Below are 27,528 nucleotides of genomic sequence, written 5' to 3'. Positions count from 1 at the left end.
ACAGTCCTGTCCCAAGAAGTGTTTTATAAATATGTTAGTAGACTCTGGCAGCTTCCATCAGTTGGCTCATTGAAGTGCTTTAATTTAATTCTTCAAATGTATCAGACACATGAAATTTTCACGTCCTAACTATGAAATTTCTATGTTACTACTTGTGTGAACCCAGGAATCAGAAATTCAGCCTTCTGCTCTGGGCACATCCTGACAGCTTTGTTGCCAGCTTCCTGAGCGACTGCTTCCATCGACCCTCCAGTGATGACACAGTACTCCTCTTCTGTCTTCACTGGGTAAATCACGGAGAAGTGTGCAATACCAAGCTCATACCAAATCATATCAAAAAAGCTCATATCAAATAAATTGAAGAGCCCAACAGTAAGGAGGCATGTATTTAAGATTTCCACCTCCCTCGTTAGGTTGGAAGTTTTCAGTGCTATTATTTGTCTGGCATTTCAGCTTGATTCAGAAATGTACGTTGTGGACTCGAGTGAAAAAGCTTTGTTTCCCCGAACAAAGCCCAGTCCAATGAGTTCTGTAGGGCTTTTGCATTTTAAAAACATACGTATGTCACTCGATACATTTTCATGAACTTATTTGAAAGTCTCTTTAAACCAGGAGCATTAAGCTCTAATTTCAGTGTGAATGAAAATGCTGACTAGAATGAAAGTTAAAGAGAAGTGATGAGAACATCAAAGGCCGTGTTATGTCTATTAGGAAACAAGATACAGAACTGTCTGCAAGCCTTCAGGGAGAAGGGAATGATGAAGCCAGGAGTAATTGGGCGGAGGGCTGTGGCCTGTGGGTGTCATCAGCAGTCCTTGAGTGTGTGGGGAGTGTCTGGTGCGATACAATCGGGTAGGTGGGCAGGGCTTCCGATGGCAAGCTTACATACAGAGGCTCGCAGCTAACTACTAGGGCTTATTTTTTTTCCTCTTTGTGTTGAAAGATCACTTTTTGGTTGACTTGTTAATAGAAAACTTGTGAATTAATACTGCAGCTGGGTGATAGGTACCTAAAGCCAGTGACCTATCTGACAGCTGCTTCAAGTAGTGCTGGAAGGGGAAGATTCTGATAGCCCAAGTATGTAATTCTGGCAGATGTTTGGCAGGAGAGGTTCAGACGTATCTTCATGTGAGCATAATTTAGGGGTTGGAGGAACTGGGGAGTACTTGGTCAAACCAAATTCTGAGCTTTCCTCTGTTGTTACTGCTGAAGATTCACATCTGCTTTGTAGCTGTGTGCTTTTGAAGGGGAGCAGTGGTGAAAGTGAAAATAGATCATTGTCGCTAACTGCCAGTCTTAACCTTTGCATTTTTTTAAGCACTCTGAAGTGCTGTGTAGCCATGTCTCTGTCAGACAAGTTCTGAACCTGTAGGATGGGTTTGACCAAGGCTGCGCAATCCACTAACTGCTGAGAAGCACTTTGGCCTGCTGCTTTTATCTCTAGGGAAGAGATTTGAAGATCTAGAATGCTGTAGGGCCTAGATTGTTAGCTGCTGCTCCACAGTCTACCTGATTATTATGCTTGAGCTTTCACGTTTATTTCTGGACTTTCCTTAAAAAGAAAAAGAAGAAATTGCATTTGTTGTGCAATGCATAAGTGAGTAAATCTACTGGCGTGGAAGGGGTTGGACTTGGCTGTCCATGCACCGTATAGGTGATGTGGGCATGCGCAGTTCAATATGCTTGGATCGTGGCTGTCCAGCATAGCACTCAGAGCTCCTTGCTTGGCTGGGCTGCAGAATGGCAAGAAATAAATCCCTGGTAAGTTTTGTAAATCCTGCTTTTCAGCCCCAACAAGATTTGTGGTTGGAAGAAGGCAAACGTGTAATTTTCATAACCCAAATGGTATTTGTCTGTTGGTAAATGTATCAGCGTATGCTTTTAGTTGAATTTCATGAAAAATTTGTTTTTTCTATACCATCTTTTTTCAGTTTTCTTCCTATTAGCAGTTTATTGTACCTTGTTTATGAACGTGGAATGTTTTTGAGTTTTAAGAGATGTTCTAATGTGCTTGTCTTTTAAGTATATTAAAACATCTGTAGATGTAGTTTCAGTATATGCTTTTGTGAGGTCACAGTCAGATTTTAGCTCACATTGTTTAAGTATATCTACTTTAAGTGCTTTACCTTTGGAATGGATTAATCTAAAAAAAAAAGTGTTGGCACATTCTGTGTAACCTGTGAATTGGAGGATAAGTTACAGTCATGAGGCAGTATGCGGAAGTCAGTGATATGATCATCTCTCCCTCTGCAATGTCCTCATTCATTTAAGTTTGAAGACAAGTTTCTGTTAGAACTAAAGTGGAAACTGTTTTCAGCAATGACAGAAGTCAATTTTTACGCTCCAGTAAGTGCAGGCCTTTCCCAGTGAAATCTGAAGGGATTTTCAAGACAGAAGACAGACCTCCAGGTTCTGGCCTGGTCAGCAAGTGGCACAGCTCTGCCTGTAGAACAGGGGATGAATGTGTGGTGCTAGAAAAATCTCTTCACCTGAACCAAGCTCTTGAATTGTGTGAAATGCAAAAAAAACTTTATGGCATTTCAAAATCATTAGAAGGGTGTATGTAAAGACCCTAAAATGAGACGATCATCAAGCTTAGGGAGGCTTTTTCAGAAATAAAATAAATTCTGAGATTTTTCTTCTATTTCTTGCTACTCCTCTTCTTGTTTATTTTCAGACATGAGTTGTTTGGGCTGTGTTACTGTTACCTGACACTGTTCCAGCACTGGTGCTAATTCACCACTTTCAGTTAAAGGTAACTCAGTGACTTGCCTGTTGATAAATGATGAAAGAAGGGAAACAGATTCACAGATTAATGTTAACTGATAGTCATAGGGAAGCACTAATTGCAAGTGCTAAAACAGTTTCATAACAGTGCTAATAATACACTTTATTCTCATTATAAGGTTCCCTGTTATGATTTCGTCACAGTACAAGCTCACACGCTTTGGCTTCTCACTGCATTAAACTGTGAAAGTGTCTGTGTTGCTGGTGCCTGCTGTCTGAATGCATGTGGGGGAGAACATAGCCAGCTTCGTAGCTGAGCAGCCGTGCCTTCCTCAGGATTTGTTGTTCTCAAGCTTGCTATTACAGTGGTTGTTACCCCCAGGTTTCTGTAACAAGCAGACTGGGGTCTTGATGTGCAAGTGACCTGTCTAATTATTTCTATGCGTGAAGGATACCAGAAAGGGCCCGATGTCTTTAAATTTCTATTATTTCACATGGTCTGGCTGGCAATAGACCTCTGTCCTAAACCTGCAGAGTTAAATTTACCCAGAATGACAACTGTATACTCAGGGTTTAGTTACATAACAGCAGTTGCTGCGTTTCACATTGCACTAATCCAAACACAGTGATAAAGCAGGCCATGAAAAAGCTGTCTGTTTTTCGTATGTTACATGGGCAATAGGATAAAGAGCTTTTTAATTTGCCTCTCTACATTGCTGAACGTATTCTGTTGACTTGGGTGTTGTGCCATCTGACAGCTTATTTAGTATTTTAACCGGTATATTGACAGGTAATGTTGTTTGTTGCACAACTTCGTAAATTCTGAAGGTAGGTGTGAAGATGGCTGTGTTTATAAGTAATGTGCATGCACCTCTGTATGCATTTAGAATGTAGTGTCAAGCCTGGAATGTTATAAGGTACGACAGTGATTAAACTGCGACTTAGCTTATATGTTCTTTTCTGAAACTGCTCGCAGCCCAGTTCTGCAGCAGCTCTTTCCAGCTGCACTCAGAAGAGAATCGTTGTGGTAATGTAAAGCAATTACCTCTGCATGCTCACAAGTCCACAGTGGTCATATCATCTATCATGTATCCTATCATTAACATAGCAGGGCTCAGCTTTTGAGCCCTGCTGAGAGCATGCGATGGTAAGGGAGTTGGAACTAGATGTTCAAGGTCCCTTCCAACCCAAACCATTCTGTGCCTGAGTGCACCGTTGAGTTCTCTTTCTGAGTGTAGGCATTCAGTTCCCTATGGGAATGTTTGCAGAGCTTTGTTAAATATTAGAGACGCTTCTCCAACTTCTCATGTATTTATTCAAAAGAGGAACTGTCCCTGGAGGTGAGGAAAGGCAATGAGGAGGAGCATGTTCAAGGCTTGGGTTCTGGCAAGAGCTTGAAGTTGGGGGACAGCTTGTGTCCCAGGTTGTGTATTTCCTTGACATTTCTTCAGCATTCTTGCTGAGTCCCTGAGCTGCTTTCTCAGCCATGTCATTTTTGGGAGAATTCTGAAGCAGTGATGGTTTGTGTTTGTGCTCTGCTAGCGTCTTGCTTGACACTCAGTAAATAAAAGTAAAGACCATCCATGCCATACAACAAGCCTGAAGGTTGAGAGTTTATGTCTCCGATCCTTGGAGGGGGTTGTGTCTTTTCTCTGGCAAAATGCCTGTGGTGTGCAGTGCAACCTGGCAAAGATCCACGAAAACCTCTCGTGCTGGGCTGTACAGCGCACTGTGGGGCCGCCTTTGTCGGGGAGGCTGCAGTGTGCAGTAGAGACCCAAGCACAGCAGCCTGAGAGGCTCGGTGCAGAACTGCGGCAGCAGTAACAGAGGTGATAGCTCATGAAACTGCGCTGTCATTGGAAGGGATTGAGCTGGGGGCATTGAGGAGAGAAGCCTTAGCAGAATCTAGTAGGAAGAGCTTAAAACCAAATTGTGCAAAGAATGGAGGTTACCATAAACCTTGCTGGATGTGCCAGTGGAGGAGATTGACAGATCAATGTTCAGGCTCCTCAAACGCAATGTTGTGTGGTTAGAAACGCTGTCGAATGTTACATATAGTCAGAAATAGCAAATGAAAATAAAAAAAACCCCTACAACCCAGGACTTAAATGCATGCCCAGAACAGTATATCTTACTGTCTGTAAATACAATTTACATGTTATTCTTAGTCATTTAATTTATTTGGTTTTCTTAACTATAGTCTTCCTACTAATTTTTATGCACAGAACTGTTAGGATGATTAGTTAAATAGCTGTACACTGGCCCTGGCAAGAGTACACTGAAATAATTTGCATGGATACATTACCTTTAATCTTACACACATCTGTCTTGAAATTTAGAGCTTTTACTTCTTGGACAAGAACTCAGTAAAATATAAAAATCACTTCCTTAAGCTAAATCAATAACGATATATATGTGCAGTGTGGGACATAAGTGTTTTAATAGGTGTCCAAGAGCAAAATGATCTGTTTTTCTGCTGCAAGCAAAGCTTACAGGAGCTAATGAGAAGCTGTGGTTAGATGATATTTCAGTATTCTGAAATGAGACTCTTTCTTCTGCTACAGGATTATTTGAAAACCCCAGCATAATGCTTCAAATTCTGTTTCATGTTCTGTATTTTGTACAGACTGAGCTCCATTTGTGAATGTTTGCTGCTATTTGCTTTTTATTTGGGAGCTAATGGGCTTATTTTCTCTTTTGAATGAACACGTACTGTTCATCCCAATTAGAATTGGGAGATATAAAAGTTGATTTTTTTCTTCCTATTCAGCTCTACCACGTTTCCTAATTTGTGCTCCATTTCTTGGACACTGTTGTATGAGCAGCCATTATGGCTACTACTTTTCAGGATGAGAAGACTCAAGTGTGTGTGACAGTGGAAAAATAATGACAAGGGAAAATGTGATTGTCTCTTTTGAACATACTAAAAAAAACCTGTTTGGTTTTGGGAAGTAACTTAGCGTTCCCTAGCTTCACCTTGGTGTAGTAACTTCGGAGTCCTTAAAACCCAAAGGTGGATGTGCTAATGTAGTTCATTCCTTTTAAAAAATAAATCAGAGGTAGAGCAGTCATGGTTTTGGAAGCAAAATAGAAGCATTAAAATGCTAGTAACTACAGTGACTATACATTTCTGCATTCAAAACAAGGGGACTACTAGAAGAAGGGCCTAGTCTTGCTCTCTGAGCATTAAAAGCAGCTGATGTCTTCACAATAAAGACAGCGCTGTGCTCAGGCGTGTCCATCTTTAGGTCATCAGCTCTGATCTGTGACATCATCTCTTGAGAAGCAGTGGCATGTAGTTGAAGTACGTGATGGAGGTCTGCAGGGTGGCGAAGGTTAGTGCCTTTGATAGCTAGCTTGTATTTGGCTTTTTGAAACCCTTTCTTTCCCCTTAAAACTTTTTTTTTTTTTTGCTAGTAGTAATAATCTGTGTGCCAGAAAGTCTGACTTGAGAGCAGTGTAATGAATTTGCTGTGGTTTTTTTTTTTTTCCTAATATCTTGGGCAGGCAAAGCACTGAAAGGTTTTGGGGTTTTTGTTTGGCTGGTTGGTTAGGTTTTGTTTGCTTTTTGCTGCTAGTGGTGACATTTTCTCCTTTTTCTTTAAACAGGGTGACTGTTTCCCTCATGCTTATAAAAAGACACAATGTAAAGCAGTATGTCTTTCTGCTGCAACAGCATTCATGAGAGATTTTAATACGACAAGCTTTGTCACTGGTGTTCTGAAGTTTTCCTGGAATTTTATGGGTGTCTGAATGCAAATATACCCCACCCCCGTTTTTCTTTTTTTGCTATTTGAAGGTTCGTTTTCTTTAGGGTATCACTTCATTCCTGCCAATCTGATAAAGCTAACTTAATTAAAAATATTACCATTAGATCATACAGTTCTCTTTATTAGTTTAGTCCATGGGGCTCCTTTTCCACTGGGAAATTATTTACTTCAGAACTTGCAAGAGTAGCCTTGGCTGGCTTTGTTTAATGCAGCTGCTTTAAAGCTTTCTATCAGATTAATGTTTTTCCAGGCCTTTTCTTGCAGGTACGCTGTTACTCAGAGATAACTCCGATTGCTCAGATCTGTGGTGTTTGCTGCAGAGCAGGGTGCTCATTGGAGGGCTTCATGGCAAAGGAGCCATAATGAGTTAGTTTGGATGACTGGTTATTTATCCCCATTTTCTTTTCCTTTGTTGCTGCTGCTTCATTGCCACCACCTTAACTTTTTCTTTCCAAGTGAAAAAATCACCTTTTGGTGTATGGACTGTTTTTATATGTCCCTGTTCTCTCTTCCAAGGATTTTTTGGCTTCACTTGGCGAGGGAAGAGGGAACTGCTAGAGAAATTCTGTGACTACCCTCTCTTCTCACCAACAGCTTTAAGCAAGAACAATGACAGCGTGTTTAGCTGGAGGTCTGGCCTGCAGGTTTTTATTTGTACTTCCTATTCATTGTATTGTAATGTGGAGGAGGGACTGGACTGGATGCTGGAAGCAATCAATGTTTTATGTCATATAATTTACAATACAGGATAGAAGAGCAGAGCAATGTGTAAATTCTGTGCTCTAAAACAAGTTGTGTTATGACTTCACCTCCATTCTTGTGTTGCACTTTCCATCTGTATCTGACGTTTCTTGCAAGTATTCTGTATCTGGGTGTTCCTGTGAAGCCGAACGTGATCTTTATAGCTGCTCAGACTTCAGTACTGCTCTGGTGCAGATGAGAAATGGCAGTGAAACTAGTATGTATTTGTTCAATATTCTTAGCTCTTTTAACACAGACACATTTCTTTTTGCTCTCTAATCCAGTGCATCTAGTCTAGTGTTCAAGTTGTTTTTAACTAAAAAAAAAAGGGTTTTCTAAAACCCTGTTACAGACCAGATAATCTTACGTTAACACATCAGCCCATACAAACACGCTGGTATTCAGCTTCCAAGTGCTATTGGATTAGACAACAGTCCCAGCCAGGGCAGCTTTGCAGTTTGAGCAGATGCAGTGGCCATGGGGAACAAGCTGCAGGACTACTAAGGCCTCACTGGCACAACCAGGTTTGAGACTGATTTCTAACCTGTTCAGTAACAGTCTTTTGATATATTTGAGATGGGACTGTTGTTTCCAAACCTGTCTTCTGGGGTATGTGACCTGATTACCGACATGCCTGAATTACTCTGTACAAGAATAAATACTGCTTGTGCTCATAACATTTTTTTAAGCTGAATGCTGAATCTAATGTTGAGTCCAAATCATTCTCTACTCATACTAGCTGTACTGCTGAAGTGAGAAATGTGAGTAAGCTTTGTCCCCCTAATCTTGCCTATTTCTTTTTTCATGGGCAAGTTACTGTTGTAGTTTAGGCAATGCTTAATGCTAACACGCAGGCAGCATTGTTTTTCAAAATTCTCCCTCCCTCGTAATTAAAATTCATGAGCAGTTCCCCAGAGAGCCACCTGAGGTAACAGTCTTTTCAGTACGCCTTTAATATACAGGAACACTGAATACAGGCATTTGGCTCGGTTCGCTCTTCCTCACTCTTCCCTGGCTGGTCGCCTGTATGTGTTGTGCAACAACAAAACTGAAATCTGGACAATTTATATTTCAGTAGTGATGGGATATTCTCTCTTTCCCTGTCACTTCACATTAAGGACCTGCCACTAATAAAACTAACTAATAACTCTTGGCTCTGCACAGAACACTTGGACTCCCTAGTGCTGGCGCCGTGCCACGGTAGCTTTTGAAAGAAGTGCTTCATCTTAGTCAGGGACAGGATGAATATTTCTCCACAGTTGTAATTGGGCAAAGTGTCTCGGCATTTCAAAGACAGCAGATTAGCAGGCTGTAGATACTCTTGGTGGGATCTCCTTTCCATAGCCTCCGAGGCAGCGAGCTGGGAGGGACTCTAGTGTCTTGTTTCGGTGCCGTGGCAGCAGTAGGATGAAGGAAGAGACTGCACCGAAGAGGAAGTTCATGTTGCAAGGCTGCACCCTTCACAGAGCAGGCCTGAAGGGAAGGTGCACGTAATACTCGCAAAAAGGAGTATGTGCAGGTAGCATAGCTCCTCACTTGAGATGAAACAAATTCAAAAGGAGGCCTTAGACTGTTACAAAATCTTCTGATAGAATGATAGAACCTGTACAGATCAAATGACAGTCCTGCTGAAAAGTTAGATGTCCACGGGAGTCTTTGCTGGCATTGTGATGCCACTTGTGGGCGTATTTTGTTTTGTTTTGCTTTTTTTCCTTCTCACTAGTGACATAACTGTGGCAGCAAAATTCTGTAGTATAACCTGGCTTGTGTTATATAAAAACATTGTGCTGCCCTCTACTCCTGTCCTTCTTTCTCCCTTTAAAAGCAACACAGCTATTTACTTCCACACTGTAGCTCCAAGACCCTTTCCACTGATGGGTTTCTATTCAAGGAAAGGAAGCAGACCCCAGTGGCCCTGGTGATCCCTGACGTCATGGTATAGGTGTTTATTGATGAAGCAATAATCATAAGGAGTGTTAAGTCTGACAGCTGTGAGGCACTCTCTGCGTGCCGTAGGTCCTGCTCAGGCAGCTGCAGCTCTTTCTGGATGCTGCTTTTCTTACCTGCTTCGTTCTGAAGGCGCTCAGTACAAGGAGTATGACTGAGGTGGGCAGAGAATTTCTCTCAAAGAAAACTTCATGAAAACCAGTAACATGATTGTATGTAAAGAAAACAGATTGCAAACAGCAAGCTTTTTTGGGTTTTCTCACCTGGGAAGTAAGTGTCTAATCCCTTACCACCACTTTTCTCAACGTTACGAATGTGCTTCCTTATAATTTGTGATAATTTCTTAGGCTAAGTTATTTGTCAGTGTTTTCGGAAGGAAGGGCTTCAGGCTTATGAGAACAACTCAGTAGAATTGTAGTTGGAAATATCCAAGCATTGATTTTAATATCCAATAATCAATTTTAATATTGATTTTAATATTGATTTTAATGACAATGTATTAAGTAAATAAGCATCTGTTCTTCATCATACCACCCAGTTTACTGTCAATGTAAGACACTACTCATTTGTTATGATTAATTTTATGGCTATGGATATTACTTTAAAAGGTGGATTCTCTGGCAGAACTTGCTGTGCAGGTAGAATGATGCTGGAGGAGGTGGCAAATGTTGGATTAGAGGTGAAGGGTGGCAATGCTGAGAGCACCCAAAAGCCTGTGAATCCTTGTTGGATCACAGGCTTTCATAACTTTGTGTGCATATGCGATGGGCCAATAGTCAAGGAAACGCTTCTGACTTGTTTTTCTGAGTTTCTGGTGCACCTCATTGCTTACAGAGCTTTAGCAGTCATGGTGATGGAGCTTCAGCAATCAATATGCATCAGGTGTTAGAAGAGGAAGGAGTGCTTCTGCTTGACCATAGTAATGTCTTTGTTACGCTGAAGAACATCTTGACAAATGTATATATGGAGTTGGTGCTTTTCCAAGTTCTCTGTCCTCTTTATTGTGGAGATGGTAAAAGATGTGAGGTGAAGTCTGACCCTTTTTCAATGATGGGAATCTGAAGTAGTGCCTCTGACTCCCCTGTAGTCGCTTTGGAATTAGAGCGGTGAGACCGTAGAGAAGAATTTGCTGGTCTCATTGCCAAGTAAACTTACAAGTGTCAATATTAAATTACGGAAGAGCAGCCCCAGCTCCACAGGGCCTGGAGAAGCATTAAAATCCATGGTGTACTGTCAGAAGAAAGTAGGAGTCCCTAACTCCCCGCTATAGGCTTTTCCTCGTCCTGCTCTTCCAGCCGTTCTCCTTGACATTTCACTTCAGTCCTTTCCAGCAGAACAGCCAGTTGGCAGCCTCATGGTCTCAGAAAATATAGTTGTTGTCTCTTCCTCCCAGCATTAAAAAGGGGAAGGTTGGCTGGAATTATAACTGGTAACTTCAGTTCCTTCGTTACAGAAAAAGCTTTCAACTGCTGCCATCTCCTTCAACTTTTGTCTGGGTGTCAAGAATAAGAACACAGCTGAGCAAAAAAGTCTCTCTCCAGCTTTGGCGTGGAGTTGTTTTCAGCTCCATTATTTGTGAAGTCAGAGGTAATGCATGAGTGTAAGATCTGTGAGACCTGACCCTCCATTTTTCCTGGGATTTGCTGTTTTCTCGACATCCCCCCCAACACCCTGGATGATTTTTTTTTTAATAAGAGGGTTGTATTTTTCCACTGAACAGCAGTTGCCTTCACCGCTCAGGCTGTTAGGCTGAGGCTGTCTTTTCCACTAGAGATTCTTTGTAATCTAACCCAGCTTTTCTAGGCAAAAAGCAAATTGCTTATCTTAGCTTAAAGAATTTATTTTTTAAACAATAACAATAAGTTTTTTTTAAAGGTGCAATTTAAGGTAGTGCAGTTGGAGGAAAGCCAATGATGGATTATTAAGTTACTGCTGTGTTGCAAATCACTGCCTAGCAGAGGAGGGCAGGAGAAGGCTGTCAGTGATCAGCTGGGTAGGAGAGCTGTCTTGGGTGATTGTGCTAGAGGATTAGGAGGGAGAGCATCAAAGGACCTATGGGTGACAAAATGAGCTGGGCATTTGAGCAGCACCTGAGGAAGCTTGGTCATGTAGATCACAGCAATGAGAAACCAGGCTTTGGTAAGGCACAGGTACTGCTAAAAGCAAGGCTCTTGTTGGATCACAGTTTTTCAGAGAGGGGTTGCTTGTAATGGGAGGGGTTTGTCTCAGGATAATGAATCACTGTGTCCTTCCTACAGCTGTTGAGATGCTTTATTACAAGATTATTGTATTGCCCCTATAACCACATTTTGATGTAATTATTTTTGTTTTCCTTTAGAAGTTGTACTTTTAGTTGGAAACAAGGATGTTGGTGTCTGCTTGCTTGGGGTTTTTGTCATTTTCCAAATATTCACATGAATTCTTTTTAAGGAAGGTATGCCATGATTGCAGTTTCAGATGTGCTTTGATATACTTGGCTTTATTCCACAAAATCAGGAAATCCAAATTTCCCCACATAGTTGAATGCTTGGATATGTAGGATCCACAGTGCTATCTATTACTGTAATTCTCAAAGACTGATTATGCAATCAGGAGTCTGGCGTATTTCTACAGCTGATTTCTTAAATGGGACTGTTGAGAGATGATAATGTAACACTTGTTTGTGGTTAGTAGTCAGAAATGGGAGCACTTTACAGTCTGTGGAAGACTCTAAAAATGTAGCCTCTACACAAAAACAGTTGGTTTATGCCAAATCAAAAACCTCACTAAAGCCCTGGTCGTTGCACGATAGCTCGCAGGGTCTCACCGCCGACGTCTCCCTCCCGCTATGGGCAGCAGCAGCTCCCCATGTCCTTTGTGTGCAGGAGATGTGGGCTGATCAGGCAGTGTGTTTTGCTGAGGAATGCCTTCCACAGGTTCAGACCCCTTTGCTAGTAAGTGCACTTAGATGAATAGGGAAAAGGGATTTGGTTTGTCTCTGGTAGCGTGGTGAGTACTTTTTTACACACAGTTGTTGAAAAGGAATACAAGAGTTAAGGAAGAGGATGCTTCCCTGAGTCAGAAGGTGCAGTGGAGAAGATTGAATTACTACTGAGTGCTCCAATTTGGCATACAGGGAATATTCTAAAATACCCTGTTGGTTTTGTCGTTACTGTCATTTTATTTTGGAAGGGAGGAAAAATAATAATTTAAAGCATATTCTCCCCCAAGTATGCCTGTTTAAAAGCTTCCTTGTTCAAACATGATTTATTTGACTGCTTTTGGGAGGCTTTAGTGTTGTTCAATACTGAGCTTATTTGCAATTTAAACTTACGGTGACTTATAATGTTTGGAGGGTGAATGCCATTTCGCATCCAGCTCATATTTTTGATTGTTCACTCCCTAATGAAACAGCAGTGTTGACTTTGATTCCTGCACATCTATTATCTGTAAGAATCCCTCTCAGCTTTTGCTTCATTGTAAGGTTCATTCATCAAAAATGAAATAGTTCTTGCTCCTGTTAGTTTTGATGACGGTATAAATACACAATGCTATCTGTACTGTCTAAGCAAGTTGTGCGTGAAGATGAGTAGCAGTGTCATAAATCAAGATGGTCGGCTTTTACATAGCCTCTACCGTAGGAATCATCTCTCTTGCGTTGCATTCATTCCATACACTTCGTAGGTAAAATACATAATGCATTGGTAACTATGAATTCTTTACTAGTTGGATATAACTAGTTTATTTGAAGTTAGAGGTCATGGTGTGTGACGGTTCTGATACATTAAATGAGATCTCTTGAGAGTGTTTTTTCTGTATTTGCCAAAAAGTTCCAGTATTGCCTTTGCCTTTTCCATTGGCAGCTATGAGCACCATTTATTTAATAATCCAGACAGCCTTTCAGTCCCTGTGATTTTTGTGTAATGTTCTACATGGCCATGCAAATACAGAAAGTGTAATTTATCTGGTGGTGCTTGATAGCTGCAGCACAGATCTGCCTTTGGGTTTTTTTTGGGCACCTAGCTGTGTAAATGTTGATACAAGTCCAGCTTTTTTCATGTTTTCTTAAACAAGTTATTTAAACAAGGATTTACAACTTCTTTTCTATTTCTGGAAGTGCTTCATATAAATGTATTACTGGAATAATCTTTTGATACATTATCTTGGTGCTGATGGAGGTTTTCTGGTGCATGTCTGCAAACAAATTCTCTGGACAGTTGTCATTACAGTCTAGCTGATATAACAGGAATTTCAGAAGGAAATCTATGCAAAAGGAAAACCATGGCTATTGTGGAAAACAGTCTAACCACAGTGGGGCATCTACCAGGCTGTTACTCAGGGTAACAAATGCATGTAATTGTAGATATTAATTAGTTCTTGCAATGTTAAGAAAAATGCAAAACAAAACAAAACAAAAAACTCGGTAGTGTATAATATACATATAAACAATATAAAGTCTGCGTGTAAAATCTGTCTAGTGATTTAATCTTAAAATACTTCTCAAGTGTTCATAATAAACCTCCTAGTAATGAATAAAAACTGAATCAAAAACTAGGGGCAAGTCTAACACCACTTCCTTGTCTAAAAAATGGTAATGGGAATATTGTCTGGCTGGAGGCTGAGAAAGAGTGTTGGGAAGAGGGTAATCACACTTCGGCCCTGCTCCTTGTGCTCTGTGTGCATTTGTCACTGCTCATGAACGCTGGCCACCAGGCCAGCCAGGAGTTGCAGAAAGCATCTCAGCGTAGGTCCTTCTAGGATGCAAAAGTTTTCTGCTTAGGCATTCAGGATGTGCCTTCGTTTGTTTTCCTGATACTCTGAAAGAGCACACGAAGCTGCTATTACAGAGAGGGAGTAACAAAATACTTGCCTGGTGCATTGGTTGCTGTAGTTTTTTTTGCCATCCTCTGATACATGTATTGGTTAAAATGTGCAGGTACTTGGTAGAAGGATGTCCCAGGTGTTCAATATTCACTTGCACTGCCAGAGCCTTGGACTAACTTCGGGTGCTTCTATTTACAGATTTTTGCTCCTATCCTTCCTTCTTTTTGTTGGCTGGGAACAACAATCAAACGTCTGCAGTATGCATTGTTCTTGTAAGATCCTGTAGTGGCTAAGTGGTCTCTTGTGTAAGGCTTAAAATCCTAATTCGCAGTTTGTGATGATATAAAATCCTAATTCGCAGTTTGTGATGATACGCTAATGTGTTCATGCTTCTTTTGGACAGCTTTGTATCTAAATACCTCACTGCAGCATTCCAGTTGTCTTGAGGAGATCCAGAATACAGTAGGGAACTTGTTTTTTCCTCCCCCCCTTTTCTTTCTAAAGACCCCAGTTGGTTGCAGGGCACAATGCCTAGCTGCAGAAGGTCACAGAGATCCTAAGATGCAGCCATTTTCTGCCTCTGTGAAAGGCCCTGCATTAAGAGAAGTAGTTTATGCAATTCCAGGCAGAAATGTGTGATACTAGGAAAGCCATAGGAAAACACTGGTGTCTGGTGATACATGGTGATATATGAACACTGGTGATACATGTCATATATCTGAAAATGGTTTTGGCCAGTGACTGATGTCAGTTGCTGATTTTTTTAACTTGCTCATTTGTGCTATCATTTGAAATGCAACTGGAATTTATTCACCTGTTTCCAATTCTGGCACATTCAGTCTAAGAATGAGGATTTGTATTCATCAAGTTTCCTAGCTTTTTAAATAGTATGGAATAGTGTTCAGCTTTGTGGTTTTGTTGTTGTGGTTTGTTTTTAAGGCCTCTTGTATAAGACTTGTCCAATTTGAGCCATCAGTCATTTTGCAAAGGGTATTTTTGTGCTTAACTTTTTAAGAACCTGGTATTTAGCACTTGAAGAACTGCTTTTTCTGTTTTGCAGGTAAATTTTTACAATGCTTTTGTGTGTTGAGGATTTTGGCCAATTTGTCTGCGTTACTACCTTGAAGCCATCCACATAGGCAAAGAGATGTTAAGACAGAATCACAGCATCATGGGCTGGCTGAGGTTTGCAGGGACCTCCGGGTCCCTCTGGCCCAACCCCTGCCCAAGCAGGGCACCCAGAGCAGCTTGCCCAGGACCCTGCCCAGGCAGCTCTTGACTATTCCCAAGGATGAGACCCCGCAACCTCTCTGGGCAAGCACTGCCAGGGCTCTGGCCACTGCACAGTGGAGAAGGGTTTGCTGATGTCTGGACGGAACCCCCTGTGTTCCAGTTTGTGCCCAGTGCATCTTAAGAAGTCCGTTCTGTAACTCTTTGTTCCCTCTATTTATTACTTAGAATGAAAAATGTTGTAGTTAGGCGCTTGTGTCTGCCATGTGTGTCAGGACATCCATTACTGGTTGCTGGAGCCCTGGCCTTTCTGCTGCAGGAGCATAATCCATCCTGCTGTTGGTGTGTGCTGGTCCTGTCTGACAAGAGACACTTGGACATTATAGTTATTTTCTGTGAAGGCTTTTTGTCTTTCTGGAACACAGACTGTGATGACCTCTTTTCAACTTACCAGTTTCCAGCTGTGTGGAGGGAGTGACTAAAGGAACAGCTTACATGGGGTAAAAGTCTCTTCTGACAGTATTTGCTGACCAGTGTTCTGCAGGTTCATGTTCTAATTGACAAAAAGCAAGAAAAGGAGGCAGCAGTGAAGGGGGAGCGAGTGTTGAGGGAAGGAGGGAGAAAGGCTCCTTGCTTACCGTTCAAGCTTTTCTGTCTGTGTTGAAAGATATAAGATGTCAAATTTTCTGATTTTTTTTTCTTCAAACATTCCCTAATAACAGAGAGATTGAGAAGGAAATGCAAATGGTTGCAATGTGCTATAGCACTAAAGCAAGGGGCAGCGTGGATATGTGGAGTCTCGTGCGAGGTAAAAGTTAGGAATGTTAGGGCAGTTATTAACAAAAGCTCTGGAGCTGCACAGTAACAGCAGGGTGTGTGTCAGTGTTTGGCTTGATGAGGTTTTTCTGCTTCATAGAGGCTTTTCTAGTGCAATCCTGGAACAGTTCTGCATTGTATACCTTAGTGATAAATCCTTCGAAACCTGTCAGTCTTCTAGGAGGCATGTTTTACAGTATGCACTGCCTCATCACCTATGTCAACCCGAAGCTCAAGAGGCAATTAGTCTTTTTTAAACATCTTGGAAACCTTTATCTTCAGTAAAATTAGGTATATATGTAAAAGAATAAAGTGACAAGATACTGCATTGCATTCTTGGCCTGATGCCGGAATCTTGTTGTAGTGAAGTTGAAAGAAGTGGGAGGAGATGGTCATTTGAAACCAGTCGTTCAGTGTTTTGAGGTGAACAACTGTGTGCGCACTGTGGGCACGCTAATTTCTTAACTGCATGGTACAGGGAAACTGCATTTCTTTGACCCTTTAACCAGCTTTGGGGAATGTAGAGCAGCAGTGTTCTCAGAGGTGGCTGGAGCTCCGGTGTTTCTGCTCCCCGCAGACCAGCCATACAAGGAAGTGTCCCCGTGTCTGTGTGCTGATGGTGGTAGCAGACACGTGGCGGTGAGTTTAATTTCTTTCTTAACAGCTTACTTCAGTGTACTGAGACCTGATGCTCTGTCCTTTTAGAAACAGTTCCGTTCTTTCCCTAAAGGTATCAGGAAGAACAGTATAAGTTGGTGTAACTTAACTAGATGGACATGATGAAGCAATCTCATTGTTAACTTAAATGATATTGCAGTGAACATTATTTGACCTGAGTTCTTATGGTTAGTGTTTTAATGCTCCCTAAAAGAGAGCGTATGCCTTTTCTGGAAGACATTTTCTGAGCAGACTGATTCTGTTGTATATTCAGCAGCTCCAAACATTCATTTTTAACTTTGTATCATGTTTAATATATGGGGCTGATTGTGAAAATGTTATTTCTGAATTTTGGGGGGAATTTTAAACACAGGCGTCTACACGTTAGACTTGCCTCTGAAGAGCTGACAATTCATTTGTAAATTAAAAACATTCCCTGTGAACTCTAAACTTTATGTAACATCTCAAAACACATTTGTCTTTTCCTGTGGTCTAAGTGAGAACGTATATGCCTGTATAAATATACACTAGCACATGTTTTTTTCTTTCAAAATGGCTTGTGGGCCCTGACTGAGCAGGCTGCTCAGTTACTATGCTTGGATTGCTTATTTAATAAATCAAAACTAAAATGTCTTGTATGTGTTGGTTTGGGGGCAAAAATATGCAGTCAAAAATGAAAATTGTCAATTTATTTTTCTGAAGGAATATTACTCCTTGGATGAAACATTGCTTCCATGAATGGACTTGTTCTGCAATACTACAGATACTCCTTTTCATGAGAAGTGTTAAGGACACAGAAATACCTTTATCTGCAGTGTTTTGGTATGAGTGTAATTCTGGCTTAGCAGAGAAGTTCTGTTTTGTTTTGTTTTTAAACGTGGAAGTGCAAATTAACGTGCATCATGTAGGCATGACCTGAGTTGTCTCACTCAGGATTGGATACATTACATAGTCTCTTGCAGTTTCTATGAGTCAGAACTGAAGTGATGCTTTATTAATGAAAATAAATAATATTCTCCAGTATTCCTGAACACCTAATAAGCCTTTCAGGCAGTAGAGATTCTTGATCTGAAAACACCCTCTCTAATGAGCTTTTGTATGTATATTAAGACAGACCAGCTTCTGTCACAGGTCACCTCATTTGCTAATTACTCAGAATTCAGTTCAGGTATTTGCAGTGAAATTAGCATGCAGAAAGAGCATTTCAGGAAGTGTTTTCTGCTAGGGAAAAAAAAAAAAGAAATAAAACAAGCAGAATTTAGAGTAACATTTGGAAATGCAAAAACATTTTTATTCCCATGAACTTGGTTGCTATAGGAATATGGAAAAAAGGTGAATAATAATAATGAAATAAAGTGGCAGTAATATGCCCCGAAGAAGACATCCTCCTCAGGTCTGTGCAAGGTCTTTCCTTTCAAAGTCTCCCCCCCTCCCTGCAAATGAAGAAGGAAAAAAAAAACACAGATTAAATCTTTCCATTTGGTGGAAGCAGAAAGATAAAGTATCATACAAGTCATATGCGTGGAGGTTGAAGTAATTAACAACAGCTGGAAAAAGAGGAATAAAAGGTTTATGAATCTGACTTCTGGGGAATCTGTTCTTCAGATGACTTATGCCGTCTAATTGAGAGATTGGGAGGGGAAAGAAGAAACATTCGTGGTGTTGGTCTGTTTCCTGCCATCTGGATGGTAGTTATCTTTTATGCTATCCTTTGTGCTGTTTTGTTTGGTGTCCCAGATGGATCAGCTCATAGCTGATTTCAAAATATATCCCCAGTGCTCACAGTATATTTATTCTTATGTGATAGAAAAGATTGTGAATTTTCCTTTGAAAAGCTAGCCAAATTGTAGCTTCTTACTCCCTTGAAAATGTTGGTCTTTCTCCACTGTCATGGTGCTTGTATGTAACTTGAGTTTTTTAGGAGTACCTGCTTCTCTTGAGTACCTGCCTGGGCATAGGCGTTATACCGTACACAGTAGATGATAGCGCTTTGTTTGGAAGTGCTAGAGAAGGAGACATATTGCAGAAAAAGTTAAGAGACCAAGTTGTCTCATTCCACAATGCAATGAAAATCTGCCAAGCTCTGAGAATAGTTTTAAGTCTTAGACCTTTTTCTTTCCAAGTAGTGCCTCAGGTCACCTGTGCAGTCAGAATGGGAAGGAGGGTAGTGGCCAAGGAAACAAAGTGAGCAGTGAAACCGTTCATCGCCATGGAACTTGGTAATGATTCTTCTGTGTAGTGGCAATAATGAGCGGTTGAAAGAAGTACTATGTGTACCCTGACTAAATTGCTTCCAAACATTGTAATTGCCACAGTTCTGGCTTTCAGTAGACCTGGTAATGAATTTTGAGTGGTGTCTACATGTAATGCCTGTTACTGTACTTGATTCCCATCCCGTTTTGAGTCTTCTCATCATGGGGTGGATGTTGCTATCTGTATTAAATGTATTTGTCCAATTTTAGGAACAGTAGTAATGATGAGCTTGAAATCAACTCTGCAATTGACTGCAAGTTACTATTTTTTGTCAGGCCTCCTTTTTATGGTTCTGCTGAATTTTTGGTCTGTTAGTGATAGGTGTGTCATTTCAGATGGTACTGCCTGGAAAACCTAGTGTATTGATTGCAAGAGAAAAAGGATACAGCAGGCTCTTAAAAGGTACTCTTATACATGGGGGAAAATAGATGCCTTCTTGTCTGGGAAATGTAGACACCACTGAGGTGTTCTGAATGCCAGAAAATGCCTTCAGTTCAGATGGGCATGATAAAGCTAAATGTCCCTTACAGGCTTATGGCATGTGTCTGTGATCAGAATTCAACACAGTTCTCACCTTCTGCTGACAAAATAAAAAGGAGAGGGAAGTGGCAGATTTTATTTTTTTTTTTTTTAGAAAAAAGTAGAGAAATCTGGAGAAACTTTACCTCACTTACATGAGCTCTTCCTATATGTATAATTTAACGTGGCACCTTATATATAATTTAACATGTGAAATAAACATAACATTTGAATTTCACAACTGGAGCTCTTCTACTTACTGAAGTGGATTTTTTTTCCATCTGTTTTTAATTTGAAAATTCACTTTCTTCAATGAAATGAGCATGTATCACGACTTACAAACATTGCTAGATCTTAAGAGTAGAGAGTGCCTGACATACTGCGCTCTTCCTAGGACAGGGAGCTGAACCACTGTCCAAGATGTATGTTGAACTGATGTCAGCATCACAACTGATAAATCACTTTCATCCTGCAACAGAGCCTTATTTATAAATAGCTCTTTAATAGAATGCCCTCAGTTTGCAATGATGCTTTTCAAACCCCTGAGAATACTGGCTCTTCGCTCAAAGAGCTTGTAGTCTAAATTAAATAGATAACCAGGAAGAAAGGATCAAAGAGAAGAGAAGTGGAAAGGAGAGACGCAGTGGGTAGCAGGGAAGGGAGGTGGGCATAAATCTCAGGAGATCAGGTCCTGTTTTTATATTCTGGTGTTGGCTTCTTATTTTTAGAAAGAATATTGTTCGCTGTCATTGTAATTGAAATCAGATAATGTTTGGAGCAGAGCTCACTGAACAAACTCACCAGTCTTGATGAGTTTTGTGGATGAAGAGAGGGTGTTCTTTTGTGTGCCAAGAGAAGAAAGGCTGTCTTGGACATTAGGAGTAGCATGAATATGCTGCTTGCAAGGTTTTACAATAGATAAACAACTAGTGTCCATAAGCTTTGCTTCATTGATTTTGATTCATTTCAGCTGAGGGTATAACCCAAAGGGAGCAGTTGGGAGAAGGTAATAGACCTAGAGGGGAAGAGGAAATTGTTTTACCTGCAGTAAGCTTTTGGCCTTGCAGTCTGAATTGCACCTTTGCTCCTAAGTGAGTGCTTTGGCATGTCATGCAGAACAAAAGTGACTTACTGTGCTGGCACTTCTTAAAAAATAGTAAAAACAGCAACAAACCATACCAAACAAGAACACCAAGAGAAAGACAGAATAAGGGTTGTTCACATTGCCTCTTCCCTGCCTTCTGACATGGAGGTGTTTGCAACAAACCTGCTGGTGACAGAGACTGCAAAAATGGGAGGATACATTTATTTAAGATTTCTTAGCATGGAGGAAAAAATAACCCCAGACAAGATGTTTTTTGCAGTTAAACAGGTGTGCTGTGCCATGTTTTTGTTTTTTTTCCTGCCATTCTGCAAAAGATTTGCTTTTTATGTTGTTTGCTCATTAGTGACTTTGGGGGGAAAAATCAGTCACTAGGTAACTTATCTGTGATTGTCTTTATTTGTTAATGGTAATTTATAACCATTCATTTGCTGTCTGTCTTTTATTTTAACTACAAGGCAGTGTTGGCTTTGATATTTCACTAATAGAGCTGATACCATTTTTACTTATCCTCAATCTGTTCTTGGTGGTAATACCAGCCAAGAACAGGAGAATGAATACAGAACCTTGAGGAAGAAAGAGCAGTTAGAAGCTGAAAGCTGGGCAGAACTGACAGATCAGCAGAATGGGTCTCGGTGAGCAAAAACTAACAAGTGTGAGTTTCAGATAGGTTGAGTCCTGGTCTCTGTTCTCACTGAATTTCCAAATAAACTTAATGATAAAATAGTAGAGTAGTGGTGTTACATGGAGCTAGAATTAGTAGTTGTATTTCAGTTTATAATTTCGACCCTTTGGCTTTTCCTCTTAATACGTAGGGAAAGATATGTATGTATACACATGGAATAAAGTTAAGTCAAACTTTGAAGCCATTATAGTTTGTATCTGCTTACTAGGAGGTCTTTCTGTCTGTGAGTAATTCGTCAGTTTCCTCTGTTATGACAAGGTACCTGCAAAAGCTGTCACTTATAATTCGAAGAGTTTTATGCTGACAGGCCTGACATGCTAAAACTGTGGCTACGTTTCTGGATTTGCAGTCTTATCCCTGTTGTCTTGTGTTCAAATTTAAGCACTTAGCCTTCATGGGGAGAGTTGATAAAGTTCACTTGTTAAATTTGGCAAATGCTTTAAACATGTACACACAAATACAGAACTGAGAGAGTTAATTCCAGGTTTGAATTCAGTGCCTGTCCCAAATTCATTGTCGTCTTGAAGTCTTGAATCATGATGTGACAAATAAAGTAGAAAACAGCTTCACTGAAGATTTAGAAGTACCATGATTTTATCTTATATTTAGTGCCCTGTCCACAGTGTGCTGTAAGAGAATGCTATGGGAGCTGCTGCATATGATAGCTATGAAAGATATACAGTAACAAAATTTGGGGAAAAAAAAATCTTTTTTCCAGCTGGTCTTCTCTTAAAGGTGAATAAATCTGCCAGTAAGAGTAACTGGACACAGAAAATTCCAAGTGGTTCTTCAGGCCAATTTATGTGCCCACTTTGGACTAAGAAATGCAATGAGATATAATACTAGTTCATTCTGGTAGTAAAAATCTGAAGGGTTCATACTGATTTAGTACTTACTTGCACTTACTTATAATATAGCAGATAACAGGGGGATGGTGGAATATGGGGGAGGGGGTATGTTACTTTTCAGATATTCGCCTCTGGAGGATGATGAGACAAACTTGCTGCTTGGAGGACTGTGAGCTCAGGGTGTGAGAATAGTATGGGGGTGCGGACTGGTTACCTGTCTGTTGGAAGTGGAAAGCAAATGGAAACCCAGAGAGAGGATTGGAGCTTTCCAGTTTGTGGCAACTATTTTTAGAGCAGTAATGTCTGTCCCAGCCATTCAGCTGGCCTCATAAAATGGTCAGAACTTATTAATAAGACTTACAGCCTTGTTATGGAAACCTTGCAGACAGTGGAGTTACTGAAAACTTTCCCTTTCAGTCCATATGCCATCAGTGAGGGTTGTAAAATGTTTCCAGTGCATGGAAAAGTTTGGTAGTCCAAGAGAAGTTTTCATACGTCAAATACAACATCCCAGTAGGACTCCTGAAATATGTCAAACTAGTAGAAGCTTCTGAATATAAACAGTGAGTGTTTCTTCAAAAATAGTACTAAACTCTCAGTTTAAAAATGTATCTTGTAGAAGTATGGGATTTGTGTGCCATGGTCAGGAGTGAAAAAAGTCTCTGCCTATTTTCTTCAGTGTAAGGAATTTCAATATAGAAGCAATGATCAAAATGCTTGGTAGTGAACCTGCTTGCTGTTACGGCTGAGGCAGACTTCTTTAATTTCCAGTCTTACAAAACGCCAATTCTATAACCTTGCTGTTTTGTCCAGGCTGTTGATATGGCAAGCACAGGTAAAGTGTGCATTGTTAAAAGGTAACCAAATGTGGAAGCATTAAGTATTGCTGTTGCCACTGTACAGTGCTCGAGTTGTTAACTGCACCACGGTAAGACCATTCCACTTATAATTCTCTCTTTGTAAAGCGGTGTCTTTATTTTATTGCACAGCCATGCCTATGTTCTTGATCTTTACTTGAAGTTGGTGAAACATCTTGCTGATACTTTTCCATTAACCTTGCTTGGATGAAGATAACAGTGGTGTAGCATAATATTTCTTTTATTGATTCCCTCCTTTCCCTCCCTGAATTGCTAAGCCAACACGGAGAGGAGAGAATAGCTATTTTTAAAATACCTGTTATGATTAAAAACTGCAGATAAGACACTGACAATTTTTCTCTTATTCTGCTCTCTTGGTTGTCAGCTGCTGTTGTGGCAATTGAACCTCCAGCTGGGAGGGTGGGTAGCAGCACCCTCTTGAATCTCTTTGCAGTGCAGGCCGTGAAAAAAGCTTTGTGGATGGGTTTGTGCAGTGCATTGTGCTAGCCAATTTTCCAAAAACAAATTGACCTTTGCTGTATAACATGTTTTATGTCAAGGAACAGATCAGACCTGCAGCCACTTGTGCTGGAATTGTCTTTAAGTGCAGAATTAGATTTTAGGTTGTGATTGTGGTACCAGCTATTAGGCTGGTTGGTGTTTTCTCCCTTCTCCCTCCCTCTTTTTTTGATTCAGCCAGGACTGCCTCTGAATGTGTCTGTATAAATACTCATCGTGACTTGTAATGGCAGGGCAAGAAAGGAGAGCCCTGAGGATGTCTCAAACTAAAAATACCCTCCCTGTGGAGCTTGCTCGGTGCAGGTGTAGCCAGCAGTAACATCTCTTCTGCCTCTCCTAGTGGCAACTCCGTGCACCCAGGCTTTCACTGCAGGCTGACAGAGCAGAGACAAGCAGGACGTGGGGCTGAATCCTAGCCCCGTGATCAGCAGGCTGCAGAGCCAGAGCCATGAAACTGAACAAGAGTGGCTAAAATGTATGCTGGCTTACAAGATTAGATGTGATGCGTTTGTCTGTTGGGCCTTCTTCGAGCTATGGAGGGAAAAATAGAACAAGATTAGGTTTTCCATAATTTTCCCCCTGTAGCCCTAAGAAGACTACACGGCAGAGATGTCTTCTCTAATCTTTTCTTTCTATCCTGCATTATTTTCTTTCCCTCCTCCTTTCCTTCTGTCTCACAGCTCCCCTCCCTGCACGCACACAGACGCAGTCTTTTGACAGAACACCAGTTTTATTCTTGAGCTCTTTTTAGCCCACATGGGTGTCTAGTCGGTGCCTTAGCCCCAGCTAATACATGGGAGTTTGAATAAATGTGTAACAGCAGGTAGCAAGTGACTGTTGACAGGGTGACATATTGACTTAATATCTTGTGTAATGTGATATGAAGGATGTGCCTTTTGGTGAGTATTTTCATTTTAATTTTTTTTTGCTTTGCTTAGGCAGACACTTGTAGGCAGTTCTGAGTAATTGTCTGAAATCATTAACATGTTTATTAAATAAGGAAGCAGAGTGCATTATCTAGCAAATCAATTATGTAAATGCACAAAAAGCATAAGAGATTAGTCTTTAACTGTTGCTGAACTGCAGCCACTTTCCTAAATTATAGATGAAAGTGTTTTTTTGTCACTGTCTGTGTGATGTTAGGCTCTATTTTGCTCTCTTGGAGCTTAAAGTAACAGCAATTAATTGGTGATACTGTGCAAGAAGAGGGCAGTCCTGATGTGCACTAATGGACACCGATGTGTATACATCCTTTCTATAGAGGAAAACAGATGGTCTGCAGTGAAAAACAGACGTAATCTCAGTTGAAGGGTCTGGATGACAAGATAAACCGACAGCGAAGCCCTAGCAATTTATTCTCTCATCTAGACACTGGGGAAAAATCTCCAGGAAAATCTGTTAATCTCGAGCATTTTTAACAATATGTTTTCTTTCTGGTGACTTATGATAAAATGAGACTATGCCTCTACAGTTCTACCAATCCTCAATTTACGGAGAGTGGAGAATAGAGATTAGCACTCACTGTATATGTTGAAAATTCCTCTCTTGCAATTACAGCCATGTAAATGGCATGTGTAGGGAAATATGTAGTAATAACAGCACAGTCCACACTGATCCGTTTTCACCCACTTCATTTTTGATCTTGTTTAACTGGAAAGAGAACACTGCATCATCGTACAGAAAAGAGGAGCGCTTGCATCTGGTTGTGTAAATGGTGGGTACATATGCAAATGTCACAGAAAAGCTTACGGGTATGTTTTTAGAGTAAGGAAAGCTCACAGACACATCCTCATTCTTCTGTATTAATTACATGTGTGATCTTTAGCTACCAGTAGGAGCTGGGACCTTCCCAGGGATTATCACTATGCAGCAGAGAAGGGAAACATCCCCTGTCACATCAACGATTTACTTTTTTTTTTTTTTTGCCCCACTATTCTTTTGCTACCATGTCAGCATCTGCGCATCTTCCATGGAGATGTGCAGAGGTTGGACCGCGCTTTCAAATGCTCAGTACAGGGGATGCAGAATTTCCCCATAATGTTGATTTTGCAAGTTATCGTGAATGTTTGAACCATCTACAGCATAGTTGTCTTGAGGAGATTGTGCAGTTTAATCTATGCTGGAATGCTAGCACAATTAATTCAGCTTTTTATTTCCATTGTTTTTATTTCTTACCCAGGCTTTAGTTTGGTTGGTTGAACTGACTAACTTCTGTACAGATCGCATCCTCTTACTAGCATCCAAGGTTGTCTCCATTTCTTGGAGATAAGGATCTTTTATTTTTCCCTCTCCAGCAGTACTCACTCTTGTCCTCTAGTTCTGACAGCCAGTTTGATGAAGAAGAGCTTTGCATCCTTGCCTCTCTTTGAAGTACTGTGCACTGCAATAACAGTCGTCATACCATGTGTTGCAGAAGGTTAATGCATCTTAAACTCTGTAGCATAGCTGCTGGTCTCGTTGTAAAGAACGCATGCTCTTTTGCTGTTTTCCTGTTTCTGACCATTTTAGTTGGAGACAGCTACCAGAATTCAGTACAGCTAAACAGTGCAGTAGAACATGTCAGAATTGCCTATTTGTTGTCACTTGAAGAATTTCTGGAATATGTATTGCTGATGTTAGAAATGTGAAGATGTGGTGATTTAACTGGAGACATTAAATTATATTACTGTACCTGCAAGTAGGATTGTTTCAGTTTCTGATGAAATTGCACTTCTGAAACTCTGGTATACAGCCTTCCCAGGAATTCCCAACATTAAAATAACCATGTTAAGGTGTCATGTTTATTAATTGTCAAAATTAGATTCATCGTAAGAGAGCTAACAGGTGTGTCTGGTTGAGCTGGAAGTTGAAGATGGAGGCGCTGGTGGATATCACCAAGGAGCTGAGAGATGACAAATATGTTTGGATTAGGTAAAAGGGGATTGGAGGAATGCACTTCTCAGGAAAGAAGTAGGAAACCTTGTAGACGCTGAAAAAATGTCTCAAGTGAGCAGGAATGGAGGAATTTGTTTTGTGCTGTCATCTCTGTTGACTCTCTTATAGCATCTCTCTCTTCATGAGAAGTCATCATAGGGGAGTCAGTGTTGTAGTAACTAGGATTTGGTGGTTTATTCATGTTTAGGTTAAAAGATACAGCAAACTGTAAAATATTACTGTGCTTGTATCAATTCTTTGTGACCTTAACTGTGTCCACACCTTTAGTACTTTCAGAGACTTGAAAATCTTTAGCCATCAGTGTTAAAGATCTTTATTCTGCAATGACTCACTTGGGAAGAGATCCCTGTACCTCAGCAGAGAATAGAAATAAAATCAAGGTTAAAAAGTGGGTGAGGGAAGTCCATCCTCCCCGTTTTCCCAGAGGCTTTGTGACTTGTCCTGTGAAGTGGGAAGAGCATGCCACAGTAAGAAAAGGAGAAATGCACTGGGGTTTGTAAAGCACCATAGTTTGGAGTTTGCAAAGTACTCAGGTGGCTCTTATAATATGGCCAGAATACAGTTATTATTTCCAGTTTCTTAAAATGTAATTTAGCTATAATAAAAATGCTAAGACGACGTCTTAATTCATTTGGTGTGCCATCCCATCCTTTTACACACATTTGTTTTTCGAAACAAAATTTAAGCTCAATTCTTGATTGGTATATTTTGAGAAGGATAGCTTACAGCTTTTTCAGGTACTGAAGATTGTACTTCATGTGGTAATAACGCATAGGTGTGGCACTTCTTAGAAAGTGGGTTCTCGAAGTCTGCACAACACCTCCTCGATGCTATTAAAAACATCTTTGTGATGAAGCTCAAAATGTGACTAAAATATTTTGATACTGTTTTTAACTTTTTTGATACATCTCTTGGCTCTAAAGATGAAAGGGTTTGCTCCTAGAATTTACACTTCTCTGATGTGATTAAAACCAGATAGGTGTACTCTAAATAGAATGCGCTCTGTGTGATGATAGGTATGGTTTACTGTTCTTTGAGAAGGAGGTTTCGTACAGCTTTTCTTGACGAGTTGCTTGTCAGTGTTTCCAGCAGCCCCTCCTTTCATCTATTATTCATTTTG

General features: G+C 40.5%; 1 protein-coding gene and 1 long non-coding RNA gene across 6 annotated transcripts in view; both read left to right on the top strand.

Moving 5' to 3' along the window:
* The window catches only part of RORA (RAR related orphan receptor A), a 432,323-nt gene that overhangs the window by 79,282 nt on the left and 325,513 nt on the right, over positions 1-27,528 (top strand). The window lies entirely within an intron of this gene.
* Positions 170-27,528, top strand: part of LOC308201181 — a 103,915-nt gene continuing 76,556 nt past the window's right edge. The window contains exon 1 of the long non-coding RNA XR_013956099.1: positions 170-27,528. This exon is cut by the window's right edge and continues 39,628 nt beyond it. This is a non-coding gene — a long non-coding RNA (uncharacterized lncRNA).

This window comes from Anser brachyrhynchus (genome assembly GCF_964034855.1).
Source record: "Anser brachyrhynchus genome assembly, chromosome: 11".
Taxonomy (NCBI): Eukaryota; Metazoa; Chordata; class Aves; order Anseriformes; family Anatidae; genus Anser; species Anser brachyrhynchus.
The sequence above is the reverse complement of the archived record's forward strand: the minus strand, read 5'-3'. Positions and strand labels throughout refer to the sequence as shown.